The following is a 22,350-nucleotide window of genomic DNA, read 5'->3' as shown; positions in this document are numbered from 1 at the left end:
GCAGCGTCCAGGGAACTCGACACGCCGTCTCTGCTCCGTGCCTGGGGGCTGCTGTCCTTGACTGAACACTTCCTGGGTGCAGGACTCTGCATGGGGTTAGATTCTGGAATGATTTGATTTTGCCCGTCGTTGTGAAATCGATCCACCTGGTGTGCAGGTGGGAGACGCCACCTGCTGAGGGTCCTGGGTGGGGGGCTGCAGCTCTGGCGGGGACAGCACACCTTCCTTGTCCCTCAGCCCTGTCTCACTGCTGGGAGCAGGCAGCTCTGGTGAGCGGAGAGAGTGCAGAGCATGGACCCTGTTCTTTAAAAATAATTATTTAGTTTATAAAATTGTGGTAAAATATATGGAACATAAAATTGACCATTTTAATCCCTTTAAGTGTACAGGTCAGAGGCTTGAGGTGCATTCACATTGTTGTACCACCGTCACCCTGTCCAGCCGCAGAACTTCACGCTTTTGATTCTACCCTCCTCCCACAACTGAATTATTTTGAAGTGGTGGCCCCACTACATAGAGTTTATTCTTTTATTCATTCGTTAAATATTTATTGAACACCTGCTGTGCCTTATGCAGTGGGTTAGTACTGGGAAGACAGAGCACGAGATCAGTCCTGTCTCTGTGGAACTCAGACTAAGAAGGAGCCCAGCAATAAAAACCAGTCACAGACTAGGTTGGAGTGCATGGAAAAGCCTTCCACTCGGAGGAAACAGCGTCTGAAAAAGCAGAGGACTGAAAACGGCAGGCTAGTCGGGGAGCTCCGAGGGCTCTCACGCGGCCGGGCTGAGGGCGGGCGATGGATCACTAGAGCCTCGCGTGGTGGCAGGTGAGGCCGGCGGCGGGCTGGGCTGTTCAGCATCTTTCATTTGGGTTTTTCCCGCACCAGCAAACAGAACATTTTGATCACTGTCAATTTCACGTGGATCCTCTAGGTACAGTGGAGAATAATGAGCAGTTTGTACTTAGCGGCAGGCCATGAGCTTGGGGCAGGTAGACAGTGTCATACGCTGGGGCTGGCGTCATAACAGAGGGCTAGTGAGGGCTGGTGGGCAGCCCTGTGCAGAGAAGGAGGGCCGCAGTGGTGCAGAGGGCGGCGTCTCCAGGGAAAGGCCCCTCTGAACTCCGTGCTGCCGGAGCTCTCAGACTTGGCCTTGGGAGGCTGTCGTGTCAGGAATCAGGCTTCCTTTGCTGGTGTCTCTGCATTGTGGGGTTGCTCTGGACACCCTGGTGGCCTGTTCCAGCCGGACTCACGTCTGCATCCCCCTTCTCCCTGTCTCTGCCCATCGGCCTTGCTTCTCTCGGGTTTAGAGCTTGAGCCCGCTTTCGAGTCTCTGTTGTGGCTGCATGAAGTAGCTGAATGAACAGTTACGTCTGGAGCAGCGGGACAGGGGTGGGTCCTGACTCTGCTCCTTGCCAGCTGTGTCGTCGTGGGCAAGCCACTTTGCCTCTCACAGCCGCAGCTTCTACGTCTGTGAGATTAGGGTGAGACTTACTCTGAGTGTGGTGCAGAGTGGGGATCATGCTTGCAGGGTGCTTGGAGCACAGCCAGGGCTCCGTGAAGCCTGCACACGATACTTTATTCTGTGTCATGAAAGGAAAGAGTGGAGGAAGGGTTAGGCCTGCTGCTTCCGATGAGGCCCATCTGGGTTCCAGGGAACTCTAGGGATCCTCAGTTATTAGCTATGAGACCTTTCAGCAAGTCATTAACTCCTCCGGGCCTCAACTTCCTCACCTGTAAAATGCGATGGTAATAGCCACGTATGACCAAATCGGACAGTGATTTAGGCCCTGGACACATAAAACCGCACATCCTGAGCACTCGGTGATTGATGGCTGCTCCTAACGTGTGTTTGTGGTGATAGTACTTGCTCTTGTTTCAAAGCTTGGGATAGTCTGGTTCCCTGGTATCTGTTCCTCTTCCTTGACTATTAAATAGGGCAGCAGTTTCTAGAACAGAGGCCAGGAAACTCACTTGTTAGAAGTTAACGAGGCCTCTGGGCAACGTACAGCATTGCAATTGCTCTGTCTCACCACACAGGGCTGCCCTTTCTCAGCGAAGTGCTGAGCTGCACTGCTGTCCGTGGGCACCCAGACCTGAAAAGAGGATTATCTTAGAAATAGTATCGATAGTTTGATTTGGGTTTATTTGTTGTTGTTTTTTTAACATGTAATGCTTGATTTTCTTTGGAGTTGCAGAGTGGGAGACCTGATTTCCCTCTTTGCTTGAGCTGAGCGGCTAGGATGAGATTCAGAAGAACTTCTGGCATTATCCATGGAATTCTGCTTTATCTAATGGGCAGACTCTTTTCTCTTGCCTAGTATGCCTTCCTTGTGGACATGATGTGGAGGCTGATAGGAGGCAAACCTTTGCGGGGAAGACACCTGCTGCTTTCTGTGTTAAATAGAGTGGGTGGGGGACTTGCTCCCCTGCCTCCTGGTGTCACCGCTGGGAAGGCAGCTCCACTGAGGGCAGGGACTCTATGATTCACTTCAGTGCCTGGTGGTAGTAGGTGCTCTCTCAGCATTTGTTGAATAGTTAAATAAATAATGAATGTGGGGAAGTCACTTGACCTTCCTGAGGGGTCGTTGTTGAGCTGCACACTCACATTAAGTAGGTCCCTGCTTCCAAGTTCAGGAGCCCGGGCTCCCTCATTCCCAGCCCCGGTGCTTTTCACCTCTCCACACGTTCCTTGTAGGCCACGAGCAAAGGCATTGCCTGCTGTGGTTTCCAAGGTATGCCCTTGAACTTGCAAAGTGCTGGCTCTCAGATAAGCCATTTTCAAGGCTTGCAAGTATATCCAAAAAAAAAAAAGCGAGATGTCTTTTGTTGTTATTATTAGAACATAGCCCCTGTTCCTGTTAAGCGTTGCCAATCAATTTGGCAACTGTCGCAAGAACCAAAGTATACACTCAATTGGTTTAACTAGCCTGCTTTTTTGGGCATTGACACTCAGGGGTCACGTGTCAATAGATCTGCAGAAATTTATCTATTTGGACGAAGGGTTACTCGTTAAAACAAATTGGACTGTCCTTTTAATTTATTATTATTTTTTGGGCTCCAAGGGCCAGAAGCCGTCTGAACAGTCATCTGCAGGCGCCCTGGGGGTGCTGGGTGGGTCTCCTCTGTATCTGTTTCCCTTGTTCCTAGCATTCATGTAATAGGTGTCCAGCAAATATTGAAAATTAAATTAATTTATTTTAAATTAAATAAATTGAATTAAAAGAAAGAATTTCAGTCCAGTCTCGACCAAGTACAGGGCTTTTTTTCTGCAGCATGTGAGCAGTGGCTGTGAGCTCTCTGTGTGGTCACGCCCAGTGGCGGGAGCTCAGGTGCTTCCTTACATTGCCCCCCACAGGTCCCAGCCCCGGCCTTCTGGGGCCTCCACCTTAGAGACTCCTAGCAGGAAAGGGGCTCTCCCTTTTCTGAAGCTTTGTATCCTTGAGCTAAACAGTCCCCATTTGGAAACCCATCTAGATCTCCTTGCCCTCGTGTTACCAATGAGAACTTTTGCCCTTTTAAATCGTAGCACCCAGGTCTACCCGTCCAAGGAGTGAGCCCTTCCATCACGAGATATTTCTTGAGCATCAGTTAAGTGTCAGGGATTGTAATGAAAGAGCTTCCTACCACATGGAACGCACAATCCAGCAGGGGGAGACACATCAATACAGAATCCTAACAGCACAGCGGTTTAATAGCGTAGCCCGGTGCTGTGCTAGCCTTCCCACGAGGAACAGGGAGCCTAAAGGCGGGAGGAGGTCATTTCTACCTGAGGGTTGCGATGAGTAAAGATTTCATGTACATTTACTCACGTAGCAGATACTCAGTGAGTGCCTTCTCTGAGCCAGTGTGTGCTGGACCACGGGGCATAATGACACAGTCCTTCTCTCACCAGGTTTATAGTCTGTACAATAGCCGTCCGATTCAAATAACTGGGACAAAAGCTATGAAGAAAAGGAATGTGATTCTATGAGGTCATAGACTGACCTAGACAAGGGTGTCGGACGAGATTTTCCCGAGGAGGTGCTGAGATCCAAAGGATGAGTGGGAGCTCGGCAGAGGGATGGGGGCGGAGTGAATGTTGAAAGCAGGGGAAACAGGGCGAGGGGGTAGAGTGGTGGTCAGGGGAAGCTGGCCATGCAGCCCGTGGGCCGTGGTGAGGTTTATCAGGGTAGCGGAAGCCTTTGGAGGACTGCAGGAGGGGGAGGGACAGGGGGGTGAGATTTAAGATCTGCACCCCGGCTCAAGCTTGGGGAATGGTGTTGGAGGGGAGGCCAGCGTGGAAACGGGTCAATCAGGACACTGTTAACACTAGTCCAAGAGAAACACAATGATGGCTTGGATAAGGTGATGGCGTAGAGCCAGAGAGACATGGATGGATTTCAGAGATATTTGCAAACAGAAAGGCTGGCACTTGGTGGTGGAGGATATGAAGAGAGGAGATGGGGTTTCTGAGATGGGTGTTGGGACTGACAGTGGAGTTGCGGCCGAGCGGGAAAACGTGGGACAGGAAAGGAGTTCTCTTCCTTGGCAGAGGCAGGGCGGACCTGGTCATAGGTTCACGCTCAGATTCGGGGAGTGTGGGTGCCTTTGAAATAGCCAAGCAAAGTAGACAGCTGTGTAAACAGATCTAGAGCTCGAAGGCGATGTTTGGGCTGACTCTTGAAAAAGGGGTTGGCTGGTTTCCAGGTGAGCAGTGGAGAAGGACATTCAGGGCAGTCCGTGCAGGGTATGACCCGGCAAATGTGGGGAGGCTTGAAAGAGCTCTGGTGTTAGGGGGTCGTGATGGTTTTGGGGGGTTTAGGGAGTGGGGTGTGTAGCGGAAGATAGGAATGGAGAGATGTGGGGCTGGGGCACGTCCAGGAGAATCTTTTATGCCACAGGGAAGTTTGGACTTCATCCTGCCAGGTATCAGCAGCTATTGAAGGGATTTTAGCAAGTGAGTATATGATCAAATTTGCACTTTAGAAAAGCCACTCTGCCAGGAAAGTTGAGGATGGGCTTAATCATTCATTCATTCATTCATCACCCAAGGCTGCACGTTACCCGCCCTGTGCTGAGCTCCGGGTCAGATGCTGGTGGGACAGAGGTCAGTAAGGCAGAGATGGTGCTTTAAAGGGTTGATTGTCTGTTGGGGAAGATAGGCCCATAAACATGCAGTCGTAATGTGGTGGCTGTAAGGATGCACAGGCACATAGAGATTGTCGGCGTGGAATAAAGGGAGCTCTCCTAGGCTCTGCTTACAGAAGGTTTCTAAGATGCAATACAACAAAGTTTTAAAAGAATTGCAGGGGAAATGGGTGGTCATAGAAATTGCATTCCAAACAGAAGGAAGGGAGAGCAAAGTCATGGAGGGAAGAAGCAGCAGAGGGTGTCAGGTAAAATCTCCATCAGCTTGTTGCCGGAGGCAAAGAGCACAGCGCAAGTGGTAAGAAACGAGGGTGGAGCCGTGCGGGGCTCGGAGCTCCCGAAAGCGCTGGAGTCTGAGATAGAGGCTGTGATTGGATGAGCTCCGCGTTTTAGGAAGATCACCCTGACATCTGTGGGGAGAAGGGATGTGCAGATGAGATTGTGAGGAACCCTTCGCCATACGAAACAACAACCCCCCAAACAAAACAGCCCCCATCAGGAAGAGAGTGAGCACCCTCAGGCGGGTGAAGGGCGGCCGTGAAAGCTCACTGCCGGGGCCTTCTTAACGGTGCAAGCCAGGACGCTCCCCGAGGCCAGGAAGGAGACGCTCTTGCCGTTCCTGTTCAACGTTGTACAGGAAGCTTGAGCCAGATAATTGGGCTAGGGAATGAAATGCAAGGCCTCCAGTTTAGAAAAGAGGAAGTAAAACTACCTCTGCCGGCAGATGACATGATGCCATGTAAGTCATTCACTAAAACACTATTAGAACTAATAAATGAGTTCAGCAAAGTTGCAGGATATTGAGAAAATAATTCTTTTAATAATGCTATTAAAAATAATAAAATAATTAGGAATAAACTTACCGTAAAGAAGTGTTAAGACTTGTGTACTGAACACTGTAAAACATCATTGAGAGAAGTTACAGAAGACCTAGGTGAGGGGAAAGATGTCCCGTGTTCTTGGATCGGAAGACTTAACTACTGTCTGCGTGTGAACCTGCAGGTGGCCACCTCTGGGCCAAGGAGAGGGCGTGGGAGGAGCCAGCCCTACCCACACCTTGTTCACAGACCTGCAGCCTCCAGAACTGGGAGACAATATATTTCTGCTGTTTCAGTCACACCCGTTTTGTTACTTTATTTTGGCAGCCCTAGCGGACTAGTCCGGAGAGGAAGGAAGGGGGCTCAGTAGGAGGGATTATCCACCAGCTGGTGGAATCCAGCCTGTCCGCCAGCTCCGAGCGCCTGAGATCAACTAGCCCTCTGTGCAGGGGCTCCTGTGTGGGTTAACGTGGCCTGAGGGCGTGTCCATCCCCTGTTGGGTGTCCTGGCCCTCCTCCGTCCCGTCATCCCACGTCAATCTCCACCTCCGCTTATCTGTCCCCGTGCAGTTGATTCCTTGCAGCCTAGATGTGGGAGGTCGATGAACCTTTGCTGCACATCATCTCACTGCTTTTGATGCCATATGTAAGCCACTAGAAGTCGCTTAGAATTTCAGCTCTGCTGTCTCTTGTGTTTGCTCTCCCTAGAGACCGTGGTGTCCAAGGGATTGAGATAAACTTGCTTATTCTGTTCTTACTTAAGTCACCGATGGGAAAAGCCTATAGGAGACAGTGCGGAAGGCGAGGCACCACAGCGCCCCAGCCACGCCCTGGGGCCTTTCTCTTGGCTCCAGGGCCCCACGACAATCTCTGCACCCCTTCTACCCTCTTCTTCCTGTGGGGACGGCTGGGGTTTGGTTACCAGCCAGTCGGTCTCAGTCTCTGTCTTGATGGTCTCCTCTCCTGGTCCCAGTTAGCACCTGTGGCCACTGGTGATTTGGGCACCGGTTCCTTTGATCCGGCTGCATCCACCCCAGGAACTCTTGGGCTTCATTTTCCTCATCTATAAAGCGAGGGCCACGATAATCATCGGTTCACATGAGGTCGTTATGATGATTAAAGTGAGGTAGCAGAATGGAGAGCTTGGCAGTAGTGCCTGGTACATGCTAAGCCGCAGTGTGTGTGCATCACTCCCGCTCTGCCTGGGCACGTCTTCCTCACACACGTCCTGCCACACGTACCGCGTGTCATGGCGTGGTGGGCTCTCCTGCTTCCCCCGGTCATCCAGTTGGAGTCTGTAGCGTTATACATGCATACCTACGTAGATACATGCATACTTATGTGTGTGTGTGTAGTATTATACGTGTGTGTGTGTGTGTGTATATATGTGTGTGTGTTACATAGAGTCCTCTCATGTAGTTTCCTCAGGCCTCTCGGGGTTCATATTTGTGCTTCACATACTGGGTCAAGTTGAGCAAAAACTTGGATGAGATGAGCAGGGAATTAATAACTGTTTGCCCGGCACCTTGGAAGAAGATGACTTAGATACATTTTAATCAACCCAGCAACGCTGTGTGTAGATACTTTATCCCCGCTTCACAAATAAGCAATATGAAGCCCAGGCACTAATCTGAGAGAATAATACTCTTAATCCTGTTTAAGAGCCCAAGGAACCTGCACTTGGTCTTGACCTTCCTGGTCTGTTTGGGATTGGCTGGCCGTCTGGGATACACTGACCATGCCGGGGGCCCCCACTAGTCTTCGTTTGCAGGGAGACCAGAGCAGTGGGGACGAGATAAGAGGTTGACGGTACCATTACTCTCAGGAGTGGAATAATAATGATAATAATAGTTCCTGCCTCCTGGGAAGTGTTTTCATATATATTACCTTATTTAGCTTCACCAGACAACTGGTTTAGCCCAGCAAAGTACAGATTGAAAATGTAAAAGACTTACCTGTGCACTTTTTCTGTTTTGGAGACTGTGAACTTAACTAGAAAACCACTCCCAAATGGGTCAGCTCCTTCTGGAAACATGATCAAGAGAACGTGGCTGTAAATTAACAATTTGCAGTCCTCATAAAGCACGATCTGATTGCCACAATGAATAGAAAAACTGAGCTCAAAATGAGAATAACTCTATTCATCTTGCTCGTTCCGTCATTCATCTCGTGCTCAGAACTATGAACATACTGGTTCCCAGAACCTCTCCAGGCCTTCTGTTGCAAGGTGGGCATAAGTATTTTTGGATATGAATCACTCATTGAATTGCCTGAAGTGTTCTCTGAATTGCTGCAAGATTGTTGGAAGATACAGGCCTGAAAGGAAAGCCTTCTGGAGGAACCCCACGGGGTCTGAGTCAGTGTGGACACAAGGTTTACGGCGAGGCAGGTTGGGACGGCGGGGTGGCAGGCACCCTGTCGTCCTGCCATCCTGAGCCTCCTTGTGGACAGTTTGTGGCATCGTGATACATTGGAAGGAGCCTGGGCAGTATGAAGGAGATGCTAAAGGGACCATCCTCAAGTTTCTTCCCAGGTAGTGGGTCCATGACAAAAACTGGGGATTCTTTTCTCTGACAGCAGAAAACTTGTTTTAGAAGAGAATTCAGGGTAATAAAGTGGAGTCCAGAATCCAGGTGTGAAAGTCAAGTGAAAATGCGGTTGATGGCTATGAATGGAGAAGGGACAGCATCGTGACAGCGTCACAAGGGCATCATTTTTATTAAGATGGTCTGAGTGTGTCAGTGCCAAGTGTGCAGGTGTCTCTGACCCCCTCCAGCGGTCTGGTTGTGTTCTCCCCTCCCCGCACACACTCCCCTGGCTCTGGGCCTCACGGCTCGTTTGTACGACCACTTGAGGATAGGCTCCCCTAAGCCAAAGCCCAAGGGCAGGGCTTTGGCTGTCTTGTTCATTGCGTGCCCCTGGGACCTGAGCCAGCACCTGGCACAAAGTAGTATCTCGATAAATATTTCCTGATGAAGTGAACGAATGCACGGCTGCTTTTCTTCTGTAGTGAATGTTCTATACGAGAGGCTGTGTGTGCTTCCCTCCCGCAGCCCCTGAGCCCGTGGCGCTGTGCACAAGGCGTGTGTCTGGCCCTGGGGGCCTGGGCACTGACTCCGTGTGCTTTTCCTGGATGATGGTGTCACCGTGCCTGTTCCAGCCTCACTGTGCTCTTCTGGAAATGAACTCGCTGTGGCTTGAGAGTCAAGTGAAATAATACACATGAAACGCTTTTAAAAGCAGGAGGCGTTGTTGGTGACTGAGCTGTCTTTCTGTCTGTCTCATCGATCATTGTAATTATGCTGATTTAGGCCAGAGCCTGAGAGTGATGTTCACGCTTAAGACAAAAATAACTCTGATAATGTTAGTAAGTTCTGCCTTATTCTTTGATTTCCCATCTTCCTGCCATGAAGTTATCCAGCTATAAATAAATATTATGACTCTTTTACGATGAAGGAAGCGCTGTTTTCCTGACACAGCCAGCTTATCTTGACAGTGTTAGCCCAACCAACTGTGTGCCTCCTCTAATTATTGATTATGCCTTGCTATCTCAGGCCTAGAGTAAGGCATCAGCCAAGACATTAGATGAGACGTGGACTTCTGTATGTCTGCTGAGACCATATGTGCTGCCCCCACAAAAGGAAAGAATTCATTTACGAATACAGTGAATAAGAGGGACGTGGCATTGTGGCTGGCGTAGGGGAGGGATTCTGATGTAGACAGCTGTTGCCTGTGGAGCATTTATGCGTTATTGGATTTTCTGCTTAGGTTCATCCTAAAGTGGGCGGTTAGCTGTCCACTGCTGAAGGTAGAGTAGAGCATGGACCCCAGAAAGGGGGACAGGGAGGCAGTCATACAGAGAGAAAAGAGGACGTGGATGTTTGAGTAGAAATGGGAGGAAACTTGTCTTTACTGAGCACCTGTGTTACGTAACAGGTAATTTCACATACTCTATTGCATTTAGTTACCAAAATTATACTGCAACATGAGTGCTTTTATCCCCACTTTTTTTCCTGTAAGAAAACTGAGCCCTGTAGTTATTAAGCAACTTGCCCAAGGTTATGGAGTGTATTAATGACAGGGCAAGTGGTTTCAGAGCCTGCTGTGTGAGAAACTACGAGAAGCTGGTTACTGACTATTCATTATAAAGTAGAAGGGGCATGTAATATAGGAGAGAGGCTGGCAAGAGCCATGTTATTAAGGTGGAGGTAACACTTAAAAGCTCAAATTAATGCCACAATGCCACAGGGCTGGTCTTTAAAAAAATAATTTTAAATAGAGTTGGTTTCTAAGAGTGTGCTTTTTAAAATATTTATTTTCCTTTTTTTAAATTTTTTTGGCTGCGTTGGGTCTTAGTTGCGGCACGCGGGATCTTTCGTTGCTGTGCGCAGCCTCTTCGTTGCGGCGCTCGTGCTTCTCTCTAATTGTGTCGTGCGGGTTTTCTCTCTCTAGCTGAGGCGCTCGGGATCAGTAGTTGTGGTGCGCAGGCTTAGCTACCCCGCGGCATGTGGGATCTCAGTCCCCCGACCAGGGATTGAACCCGCGTCCCCTGCATTGGAAGGCAGATTCTTTACCACCGGACCACCAGGGAAGTCCCTAGGAGCATGCTTTTTTAATGGGGATCCTTACTTTGGCTTGACTATAAGTTGAGGGGGAAAATGTGCATACGTATATATGCACGTGAGCACACCTCCCCTCCCTCCGCCCCTGGATGCACAGTGACCATCGACATACATTCTTGGAGGTTGAATGTAGAATTTAGCCCTTCACCAAACCCTTGGAACCTGCTCTGGTAGGGGCGGGCAGACAGGTGCCTGCTGTAGCAAAGGGCACACGCGTCTCGTGCCACACAGCTTCCCCTGTGTGTTCAGCGTTGTGTGAAGCAGAGAAGGGATTTAGGAGGTCCAGCACGTAGAAGAATTGGGTAGCTGGCGACGAATTTACCAAGTATATCCTCATAAATTCCTTAAATATGTAACATTTCCAAATTCTCTGCTCTTGAAGAAAGTTTGTTTTGAAAGTTCAACTAGTGTATTGAACGTTTAGCAATTTGTTAATTGGATTGAATCAATTCTGTTATTTGCCAGATACCCTACCAGGACCTTTAATATACTTGTGCCATCTAAGGGAATAAGTACTGAATTTAGGCAAAGGTTTAGCAAAGGAGAGACAGTGAAGATGGACTTGCAGACAGGGAATTGGTGTGGAATTCCAGGTCTGGTCAGGTCCTGCTTTGATTCATTCTTGCCAGAAAAAGAGCTTAGGCAATAACAGAAAAAAACTGAAAGGAGAAATCAAAAATACCTCTGTGAGTTAAAATATAAGGTAAACATTTTAAAAAATACAAATCAAAAAATACGAAGCAGTTAGGTGCGTTCTGGGTCCCAAAGTTTCCTGGGTGACTAGGGTTTTAGCACAATGCAAAAAACCAAAATAAAACATCAGCAAATCAAATTCTGCCGGGTATAAAAGGAATAAACAGGGCTTCTCTGGTGGCGCAGTGGCTGAGAGTCCGCCTGCCGATGCAGGGGGCGCGGGCTCGTGCCCCGGTCCGGGAAGATCCCACATGCCGCGGAGCGGCTGGGTCCGTGAGCCATGGCCGCTGAGACTGCGCGTCCGGAGCCTGTGCTCCGCAACGGGAGAGGCCGCAACAGGGAGAGGCCCGCGTACCGCAAAAAAAAAAAAAAGCACACCTGATGAAACCATGCACTGTGTTCCATGTTCGTGGATGGAAAGACTCAATATTGTGAAGATGTCAACTTACTTCCAGGTTTATCTGTGTTATATATCATCCCTAGAAAAATTCCTAGTTTTAAAATCAACCCGACAAGCTAATGTTAGAATTCCTATGGAGGAAGAATGAGCCGGGAATAGCCAAGACAGTTGAAGCATGTGAGCAAGTCGTGGAATCTTGCCCTGTGAGGTACTAAGGCTTATAAACCCAGAGTAAGTAAAACAGTCTGATAAATTGTGCAGGGACAGGTAGACATGTTTTGTAAAAGGGGATAGAAAGGTCCAAATCAGGTCCATAGGTATAGGGAAAATTGACACACCCAGTTTCATTAATTCTAAGAAGCACCTTTGTTTTATCTCTGAAATACAAATTCATCCTACAATCTATGATATTTTATAATTGTTGCCAGCCAGATGGCAGACCTAACACAGTTTTATAAAAACGTTCTGATAAGAATTTTAGAGTTGATGGAATATGGAATGACCGGGGTCATCATAAATCAATGGGAGAATGTCAGAACCTTTTCATAAATGATGCTGGAACATTGGGTTATCCATGTGGAGAAAGAAAGAGAATTGGAATATGATAAACAAAATTGGCATCAGGTAGGATAAAGACACAAGTATGAAAGAGCAACATGTTTACGACTTTACCATTTTAGGGAGCGTTTCTTAGTCTTGGAATATAAAGCACAGACCATAGAGGAAAAGACTGACCAGTTCGATTATATTAAACTTATACAAAATTCTGTAAAGGAGACTATATGAACAAAATTTAAAGCTAAGTCACATGTCATTACATGTTTTGCATCTTTTAGTATGTATGATATACTGCAAGTAAAGAAAGAGTTAAAAACACAGAGAGGGAAAGGATCCACAGAAAGGGAGGTGTGACCAGCACACACCACCAACAGAGGAGTGGTCCCCAGACTGGAGGAGGGATTTCCATGGATGTGGGAATCAATAAGAAGCCAGAGAAATGGGCAGTGGGGGTGAGCCGGCCCTTCCCAGGAGAGGAAGCCTGAGCTGGCGAGGGTCATGCTGCCGGTGCCCAGCCCTGTGATTAGATTCTTAGTGATGCTTTTGTAAATGCTGGCGGGGAAACGCAGCAGCAGCAGCTCCCGCACCCTCTACCCTGTGGCCCTGCTTTACTGCCCTCCGTAGCACTCGGGACCCTCCTGACGTTCCATTCATCATCTCTTTTCGTTTTAAATTTATTCTTATTTTATTTATTTTACTCTTGGCTGCGTTGGGTCTTCGTTGCTGCACACGGGCTTTCTCTAGTTGCGGCGAGTGGGGGCTACTCTTCGTTGCGGTGCGCGGGCTTCTCATTGCGGTGGCTTCTCTTGTGGAGCATGGGCTCTAGGTGCGGGGGCTTCAGTAGTTGTGGCTCGCGGGCTCTAGAGCGCAGGCTCAGTAGTTGTGACGCACGGGCTTAGTTGCTCCGTGGCATGTGGGATCTTCCCGGACCAGGGCTTGAACCCGTGTCCCCTGCATTGGCAGGTGGATTCTTAACCACTGCGCCACCAGGGAAGCCCCATCATCTGTTTTATTTCTGTGTATTGCCTGCTCCTCCAAAAGGGCAGTGATTTTGTCTGTCTTTTAACTGTGTCTTCAGTGTTTTTAGCAAAATGCTTGGCGTATGACAGTTTAAATATCTGTTGAGTAAGTGACTGGAGGGACAGATGTATGGGTGGGTGGGACAGCTATAGTTTCACAGTTGTAAAATGTACCCATCAGATTGGGAAAATAAAAACAAATTCTTTAATACCAGAAACTGTAAGGACATAGCAAAAGAGGAACTCTCATACAGCGTTGGCCAAAGTATAAATCTGTACAACCATTTGGCATTTTTAATGAGGTTGAGGCTACGTATATTTTTGACCCGTAATCCCCACTCCTTGGACGATACATCAGAGAAGCTCTTGAGCAAGGAGGCAAGCACAGGGTTCCCTGCAGCACTGTCTGAATAGTGAAAATTAGCAACCACCCGAATGTCCATTGATAGGGGGCTGTTAAATAAAAGGTGTTAAATTCATATACCGAAATACCACACAGTGGTTACAATGAACTAAATCTACATTTATCAGCATGTTTAAGTCTGGACATGATCATATATTGAGTGAAAACAGTAAGTTTCAGAATAAAGTGAGTATGATTACATTTCCATCATGTTTAAAAACATGCAGAACAATACTGTATCTACATACATGCAGTAAGCATGTAAAAATATATGTGCAGAGCACACACCAACTTCAAGGTAGTGGTTGCCTCTGGGGAGGAAGGCGGGGCACTGGGGGGCTTCACCTGTAAGTGCATGTGGCAAAATGTGAAGATTTCTCGTAGCCCCGTGGGCCTGAGTGCGTGGTGATGGCTGTATAGCCTTTACTATTCCCCCAGCCCATGGGTTCTTGACATTTTTACCATATTGCCAGTCGGCCTGCCTGCCCGCCCTCCTTCTGACGAACGCAGACGTAGAGTTAGTACAGAATACAAGAAAACCCCTGACCGCACCCCTGTCCCGCCCCCTCACGGGTGTTTGCCCTTCCAGTGCCTGTTGGGATGGCCGTTTGGTTAGCTTGTTCCGGAGGTACAAGTTGGAGGGGCGTGTCTGGGAGTGCATGTGTGCGCGTCCGCGTACGTACACATAAAGCACACCTGTAGGCACAGTACGCACGATCGGGGCCTGTTCACCAGGAGCTACTGCTCAGTGTCACACGTGTGTTCCTGCCAAACTCGACCGCGGCTTCAAGGTGAGCTCTGCAAATCCTACGCTCACCTCTGAATTCCCTTAGTGAGTTAGTTTGGTTTTGAGGTTTTAGAAGACTTTCTTCTTTATCGTTTATGTCTCCCCTTAGGATCCCATCATAAAAAGGAAAATGACCAGAACTCACTGTATTTTCTTCCCAGTCAGGGGATTGGGGTTGGTTGAAGGGATTTTAAGATTCTTCTTTTTTATAGAGGAGTAGGGATGGGCAAACTTACACAGAGTTTGTAATTTTCAGAGAGCCCCCCAAATCCTAGACATCTCTCTTCCTCTAAGGGGCAGGCTGTAGGGAAGCAAAGGCCAGCGCCTCTGGGGGTCAGGGTCCTAGTGGGGCAGAGCAACAGGCGGCATTTGTGTGCGGGCAAGGCCCTCAGCAGCTGACAACAGTGGGAGCTGCCAGCCCCTCTAGGCCTGTGGGGACCGAATGGTGTAACCAGAGCCTTCTGAGAGCTACAGCCATGGAAGCATGGCTGGACAAGGCTCTGGGCACGGGGGTCCCAGCCCCACTGGGCTAGGGAGACACCCAGGCCCCTCTCTCACTGCCCTTGGGTCTGCGGCCTGTCCTTCTTGGGCTGAGCCCAGCCAGAGAGAAGCGTTCTAGGGGTACAGCCCAAGGAGCGGGGGAAGAAGACCCAGTGCTTTCTGCGCTGCTGTATCTCAGATAGCTTCACCACACCCCTGTGAGGCAGGTCCCGTGTCTCCTTCTGAGAGAGGAGAGAGGGAGGCTTTTGCACAAGGTAAGCCAAACCCGCTAGACGGAGAGTCCTTGCGTGGGTCCCCGTTGGTTGAGGGGCCTGGGGCGTGGGGCCCTCAGGTCTAGAGCTCCCCGCTGGGGCCCGAGTTGCTCTTTGAGGGCAGTGGCATATGTTGGCGCTCCCCTCTTTGTCTAAGTAGATCTTTTCCTAGCCATATGCATTCTGCTGCCCACGTCCTTAGGACTGTAGCTAGAACATGGTCTCATCTCTTCCCTTTGACTGATGGGCGGTTGAGGAGTTGCGACAGGTGGCAGCAGAGGGGAGTTAGCTGGGTGGCGGTGCGATTCTGTGCTTGTGTCCTCGGGGCCAGGACGGAGCTACAGTCACTCGTTCGTTTGCTCCCCAAGCAGCTGTCCCTACACGGGGCACCAGGCCACGTGGATGCAGAGCTGGGGTGACACGGTCCCTGCCTTCCGGAGGGTTGTGGTCTGTGGGAGTAGGTAAGAGAGTGAGGAACACAAGAGAAGAACTTGCAAGTTGAGTGCCCCCAGGTGCCGGGCGTCTTTCTTTTGCTCTCTGATTGATTCCTTAAATCCCTGGTTTAGGCATTTCATAATCCCTCTTTATAAATGAAGAAATGAAGGTTTGGAGAGGTTGATTTATTTATGCAAGTAAACTAACAGTGTGGCTGCGCTGAAATTCAAGCCCGCAGCAGTCTGGCTCTGAGCTCCCTGCTCCTATGTGGAAAATGACCCGTATTTTAGGAGCCATGTGGGTAAGATGTCCCTCCAGATAGAAGTAGCAGAAATTAGAGAAGACTGCATGGACATGGCCTCTGACCTGGGGTGGACTAGGGGTAAGGACGGGATACCCCTATTCACGCTGCCCGTCCTCCTGCGTCGTAGGTCATTGTAGGAACAGCCTTCCCGGTGCGAGTGACCTGTGCGGCCCGCTGGGGAGCCGCCCTGCTGCGCAGGGTGCTTGGGCAGTGCCTCCAGTCAGCTGGTGAAGCTGGAGCCCCCTTTCCGCTTTAGGGGCTGCGTTTTGGAATGTTACAGTGAAAGACAAAGGTCATAAAGTGTCACATAGTCTATTGTGTTCCTCCAGTGTTCACTTCTTGGCACTTGGGAAAAAGAAAATTGAAACTCATTCTGTGCGTGTGTGAATATGTGCACGAGATGCAGTGTTTCTGAGGACACGTCTTCAAATGCGATCGTGTGGAGCTATTTTTAGGTATCCCTTCTCCCAACAGCGCTGCTTAAAGATTCAGCTCAGGCTGCTAATAGGTATATTTATAACCGTTCTGTGGACGGCCCAGCATGAATGCTGCTGCAGATGATGCTGTTCCTGGAGGTGGTCGCCATGGCTACCGTTAACCCTTTAGCTGGGAAGAGTCTGTCAGTGGGTGCGCTTTGTTCCCCAGGGCGCTCAGTAGCCTTTGAATGCATACATGGTCTCTGAAACGGAAACAAAAATTGAGTGCATTTTATGCTTAAGCAGTGAATAAACTCGGTAAATGAATGGGCAGCATGAGTGATCAATATTAGTAGAGGCTCCTCCCTTGCCCTTAAAAAAACTAGAACAATAAAGTTAGCTTTGTAGCTATTGCTGAGCACTGGGGTGCTCAAATCATCTTTCTTTTAGAATTTTTTATTTCTTTTATTTTTGGCTGCATTGGGTCTTTGTTGCAGTGCGCGGGCTTCTCGTTGCGGTGGCTTCTCTTGTCGCGGTGCACGGACTCTAGGCGCGCAGGCTTCACTAGTTGTGGCACGCGGGCTCAGTAGTTATGGCTCACCTGCTCTAGAGCGTAGGCTCAGTAGTTGTGGCTCACGGGCTTAGTGGCTCCGCGGCATGTGGGATCCTCCCGGACCAGGGCTCGAACCCATGTCCCCTGCATCGCCAGGCAGATTCTTAACCACTGTGCCACCAGGGAAGTCCCTAAAATCATCTTTTAAATTTGAATACAGACTCACATGTGTAGAGAAAGAAGACTCAGTCCCTTAAGATACATTGTTCCTGCTTCACTACCTGTCATTTCTCTAACTTTACAACTTATTGGTTTAAACAATGCAAGTATCTCTTTATTAATATTCATTCATTAACTGGAACACCACTACAACAAGCTCTAAGACTGGCATCCATTGGGATATAAGTCCAGTCCTGATTTACCTGAAAGGTTTCATAGGTCACTGGGTTCAAAGTACATAGAGATATAATCCGATGAGTAGACTTATTCCCCCCATTTTTAACCAACCCTCATTGTGCTGTGTTAGATATGGGGCTGCCTCTCCCACCCACAAGTAGCTTATAGTTGGAAGAGGAAGCAAGCAGTTAGTTACTCCGGAGTGAAGAACAGAATCAGTGTTACAAAAAGGACAGAAATGCTCCATAGAAAAAAAACAGCTGACATTTGGGCTGATCCTCAAGGATTAATTATGATTAGCAGAGGTGGAGAAAAATTCTTGGCTGGGGGGAAATGTGCGACAATTCTTGGCCTGTAGGGGCAGTGGTTGTAGCCTAAGTGAATCTTTGGAAGCAATCTAGTGGGAGTTGAGGCGGGAAAGATACCCTTGGCGGGACCGAGGAAGACAGAGAGTGCCAAGCGGAGGGATTGCTATTGACGGAGGACAGAAGTTGGCTTGGTCTGCCTCCTGCTTTATGAAGACAGCTACGTGAATAATGTGGCACGATTCTGGAGGCAGAAAGATAGTGGGATGTGAGGCATTGCTGCGGAATTCTGAAATGCACTGAATTTTTCTTAATTGGCATATAAGAGCATCGTTTGTGGAAGTGAATTGTCTTTCATTCACATTTCTACGCTCTGGTTAAACGCTGGGCACAGTGGGACGCAAGGTGTTAAGTGGACACAAAGCTACACATACCAATAGGAAAAGAGAGATGATCCTCGCTAGTTAGAACTCACGACTTAATTGGAAGACACGCATCTCTGGAGGGAGCAATTTGGCTGAATAAGTCAAAGGTGAAATGAAATTTGGAAGCCTGGAATAAAACTAAGAAATGACGGACGGTTTTTTGGTGGAGTGGGTTTTAAAAAAATTATTAGGAACTACTTGAGATATACCAAAGGGTATAAAGAGTAACGTAATGAGCAATTGTATATCTACCGTCCAGCCAAGGGGTGGATTGTTTTGATGCCTTTGAAGTCCATGTGCACGAGGACCCAGCCAGAGCCTCCCTGCTTTCATGGAGGGAAACCACAGTCCTATGCATCTCTCTGTACTTCCACTAAAAATGTATCGTTCACTTAACAGTATCTAACATTGATTTGTGTGTTTTACCTTTTCATAAATTGAATTGTGTGTGTTGGAGTGAGACCAGCTTCCAGGGAACGTTGCACACATGTTTGGAGGGGACACACGAGAGGCAGAGAGTTGCGTCTTGGAACCGACAGCTCACTGGCAGGAATGGGCCAGGGAAGGGAGCACAACCCAGTGTGGGTGCCCGGAGCCAGGAGGGAGGTGGCACATGTCCGTGTGGTTTAAATCGTGAGGAGCCCCTGACTTGGTGCAGAGACTCTGGGATGTACCAGGCACATTCGTTCTCTCTTTTCATCTGTATTTGAGAATAAGCATGACAGATACTATCCTTATTCTCTGGAATGAGGAAACTGAAACTTAGGAATATTAGTAACGCAGGAATTTTCATCGGCCACACCTGAAAGCATCCCAGAAAACTGAATTCCCAGAAGCTGAGGAAATGCTGGGCTTTCCGTGGACACTGACTTTGAAACTTAATGCTGTGGACCCTACTTACTCATTTTTATTTGTAGATCAGTCACACGAGTCAGACTTTGCAGTATGGTTTTTGTTAACCACAAGAAGAAAGAAGCGTGCTGTCCAGTGTGTCTCATCATTGAACATGCTGGTGGACGGCAGCCATGGATTACAGACCTCTGGAGAAGCTTCTAGAAAATAGAAAACACAGCATGGTCTTCTCAAAAATCTTTTATTTAAAGAAAGAAAGAAAAAAAGCTGTGTGCCCTGAGATGGGTTTCTGTTCTCTCTTAAAGGATTTTGCCTAGATTGTTTGGTATCAGTTGCCTAGGAAGTAACCAAAATGTCAAACAAATTTCAGAAACAATCTGGCACTTTCCGACAGTACATACTTGAGAAGTGGATTTCTGAGTAAAGATTCCATTTTAAAAATGCCATATAGTTGGTAAAGAGACTACACTATCAATCCTTTCTTGGTGTCAGCTTAATTACCATTTCAAGGTGGATTTAGAATAAGCTCATGTGTGCCTTCCGTGTAGGGTGGTTTGGGGGCTCACCGGTTTACCTAGTTTGACGGGAGGTAGCTGGCACCGTTGGTTGGGGCATAAAGAAGCCTTTGTTCATGGCATGTCCTACACTGAACGCCCTCGTGGCTGGCGGGGCTTCTCTGGCATTTAAAACTTCAAAAGAGGAGAAGGTGGAACCAATTTCTACATTAGTTGAAAATACGCCGTAACAGGGAACTATTCACTGGAGCAAGCAGCAACCCGAGGGCTGAAGCGGCTACAAACTTTGGAAGATGCCCTGGACCACTGTGTTCTCAGGGCTGTGGTTATTGCCTGGGGTCCTGGGGAATGCAGGAGCCCTTACATTTCATTCATTCTTTCATTCATACATCCAAGCATATGTGTCTTCACCCCCTGCATTTCATCATCAGTAAAGTTGAGGTGGTATTAGTATTGACGTCAGAGTCATGATGAGGATTAAACGAGATACTCTAGGAAAAGCTCTCAGCACAGTGCCTGCCCCTGACTTAGCGCTCCATCAGTCTTGGCTGTTATGTGGTCCCCACTTCTTCACTGCACCATCTGGCCTGTTCTGGGTACTGAGGACATCACAGAGCAGAACAGGAGGCAGGTTACGGTCTGCCAGAGAACTCATGGTCTAGTTAGTGAGGTCATTGGATAGACAGATGCTTACTGGTGTCCACAGTCTAGTGAAACTATCAAACAGGCTTTACTGTGGAAAATCCCTTGGTTTAAATTTTGGTTGCTGAGTGCCGGAGGCCACCCATCACAGTGGCTCTGAGCTGCAGGTGCCCGTCTGGAAGACGACCATGGCACCGACCTGGCAGGGCTGGTGGCGACGCTCGGTGAGATCATGCACGTGGGCACTCTGCCTGACCCCCACACTGTTCCATGATATTTGCTCAGTAAATGGTAGTTGGTTTTTTTTTTTTTTTTTTGCGGTACGCGGGCCTCTCACTGCCGTGGCCTCTCCCGTTGCGGAGCACAGGCTCCGGACGCGCAGGCTCAGCGGCCATGGCTCCCGGGCCCAGCCGCTCCGCGGCATGTGGGATCCTCCCGGACCGGGGCACGAACCCGTGTCCCCTGCATCGGCAGGCGGACCCTCAACCACTGCGCCACCAGGGAAGCCCTATTTTTTTTTTACGTGAAGCTTTTATTGAATTAAAACTTAAGGCGAGAAAAATGTACGAATCATAAAGCAGCTTAGTGAGATAGTGAGATAGTGAGATAGTGAATACCCTCGTGTAACTGCGAGTTCAGTGTGGGTAACACTGAATCCTTTCATGTAGCCACTTCTCGGATCAGAAGTGGAAGACCAGCAGTTCCCAGGGAGGTCCTCGTCACGGGGCCCCTGCTCAGCCCCCACCCCCTTCTCCCCCAAAGTCACCACTATCCCAGAGCCTCGTACCGTAGATTGTTCGGCCTGTTTGTGAACTTGACATAAATGACTTCGTACAATGCGCGTTTTTTTTGTATCTGGCTTTTCCTCTGCATCATGCTGGTGAGGTTCATCCACGTTGCTGTGACAATAGTTCATCCGTTTTTCGCTGGGGTGTAGCATCCTCGTGTATGAATATACCGTGACTTATTCATTCTACCGTTAATGGGCCTTTGGGTTTTTTCCTGTTCGGGGCTATTATGTAAGAATGCTGGATGGATTTTCTTGTGTCTTTTTGGCGCACATATTTACATGTTTTTTGCTGGATATAAACCTCAGAGTAGAAATGCTGGATTCTAAGCTCTGTAGCTGTTTTTGTGAGAAAATTGTTTGGAGCACAGCGTGGTGTAAAGGTAAAACTGGTACAAGGAGGGGAGAGTACCTACCGTCCCTGGGAGGGTGTTAAGGAGAGCATGACAGAATCTGAATGGGCCTCACGTCTGGGTCGGGGTGCGCCAGGAAAGGCGGGGCCAGACCTCCCCAGTGAGGGAACAGGACCACGGGCACCCACCGAGCCTTGACTTACCATCTTCCCTCAGACCCCTGTGCCTGTTGAATCCAAGAGTTGAGGGATGCTCTAGCTGCGCTGTCCTTTGCTTCTGGAGCCCTTTCTTTGGCTGCCCTCCTCTCTAGAGTGTGTGCGCCATGGACTCCTGTGCCTGACCTCTGTCCCTGACTCCTGTCCCCAGGTGTCCTGCATGGCCGCTCCTGGTCTGTGATGCCATCGAGGCTCTGTCTGGGAGTCAGCACGCTGGGCTCCTGTGTGGTCCAGAAAGGCCTGTGTGCCGACCTGTGCTCTGCATCTTCAGACATTGCACCTGGCCCTGTGCCCTGTGCTACCGCCATCACCACCCACCTGGGTCAGGGTTGACTCTGCTGCTGTGTCTGAAGCCAATACCCCCTCCCACTATTTTTTCTCTGAATTGTTTTGTTTTTTGTTTTATCTTTCTCATTAAGGCAGAGCATACTAGCTACATTCCTGTCATTCTATATTTCTGCTTGTTTAGACTCTTAGTGGACAAGGCAGGATGTACTTATTGTTCTGAGCTGCTGTTCTCATTCAGGGCAGCGTCAGCTACAGGGGAGAAGCTGGTCTCTCACCCTCTGGAATCAATCTGGACCTGAACTGAAAACTACCATTAATTCGAACAAGAGCATAGAGGAGCCTGGAGATGCACTGAGAGAATGTCAGGCAGATAACAGAGCTGGCAAAGGCATGGTTCTAGAAAGGGCCTTTAGGGTATGTGGCGTCCTTTTGGCCTCTCCCAAGCTTTCTTAAAATAGCAGAGAGAGGTTGTGTGTCCAACTGGAGAAACGGTGCCTCCTGAACTGGTCTGTGCTGCCCAAGCATTAGCCGCTATTTTAACTATTGCCTTAAGAATGTGACAGTAATAGTGCCACGTATATGCCAATATTTCAGGGAGATTTGGTGATACCACGTCATATGCTTAAAGCACAGATTTCAGAATCAGACATATGTGGATTTGAAAGTCAACTTATTTGCTGTCTTG

The 22,350-nt window shown here is 48.8% G+C and overlaps 1 protein-coding gene across 4 annotated transcripts in view; it reads left to right on the top strand.

The window, feature by feature from the left end:
- Positions 1-22,350, top strand: part of TRAPPC9 (trafficking protein particle complex subunit 9) — a 509,122-nt gene that overhangs the window by 217,610 nt on the left and 269,162 nt on the right. The gene's annotated exons all lie outside the window — the stretch shown is intronic.

Source organism: Aethalodelphis obliquidens, unplaced genomic scaffold (assembly GCF_003676395.1).
Source record: "Aethalodelphis obliquidens isolate GAN/ISIS:26980383/991018 unplaced genomic scaffold, ASM367639v1 scaffold41, whole genome shotgun sequence".
NCBI classification, from domain to species: Eukaryota; Metazoa; Chordata; class Mammalia; order Artiodactyla; family Delphinidae; genus Aethalodelphis; species Aethalodelphis obliquidens.
This window is presented reverse-complemented; position numbering and strand designations above follow the sequence as displayed.